Below are 204 nucleotides of genomic sequence, written 5' to 3'. Positions count from 1 at the left end.
TTTAATAGCTAAGCACGTGGCTCCACAGCTCTGGTCTGTTTACCGGCGATTGCACGTTGCTAGCAAACACAACCTGAATATCGACACAGGGCTGCACAAGTAATATTAAACAATCTGCACATTTATCAGCTATGCAATAACAAACACAGCATCAGCAATATTATCAAAGTGATAATCTCTCTCTCTCTCTCTCTCTCTCTCTCT

General features: G+C 41.7%; 1 protein-coding gene across 3 annotated transcripts in view; it reads left to right on the top strand.

The window, feature by feature from the left end:
* neurl4 (neuralized E3 ubiquitin protein ligase 4) overlaps positions 1-204 on the top strand; it is a 27,401-nt gene that overhangs the window by 10,971 nt on the left and 16,226 nt on the right. The window lies entirely within an intron of this gene.

Source organism: Etheostoma spectabile, unplaced genomic scaffold (genome assembly GCF_008692095.1).
Source record: "Etheostoma spectabile isolate EspeVRDwgs_2016 unplaced genomic scaffold, UIUC_Espe_1.0 scaffold352, whole genome shotgun sequence".
Classification (NCBI taxonomy): Eukaryota; Metazoa; Chordata; class Actinopteri; order Perciformes; family Percidae; genus Etheostoma; species Etheostoma spectabile.
Note: the sequence above shows the minus strand (reverse complement) of the source record. Positions and strands in the feature narration are given on the sequence as shown.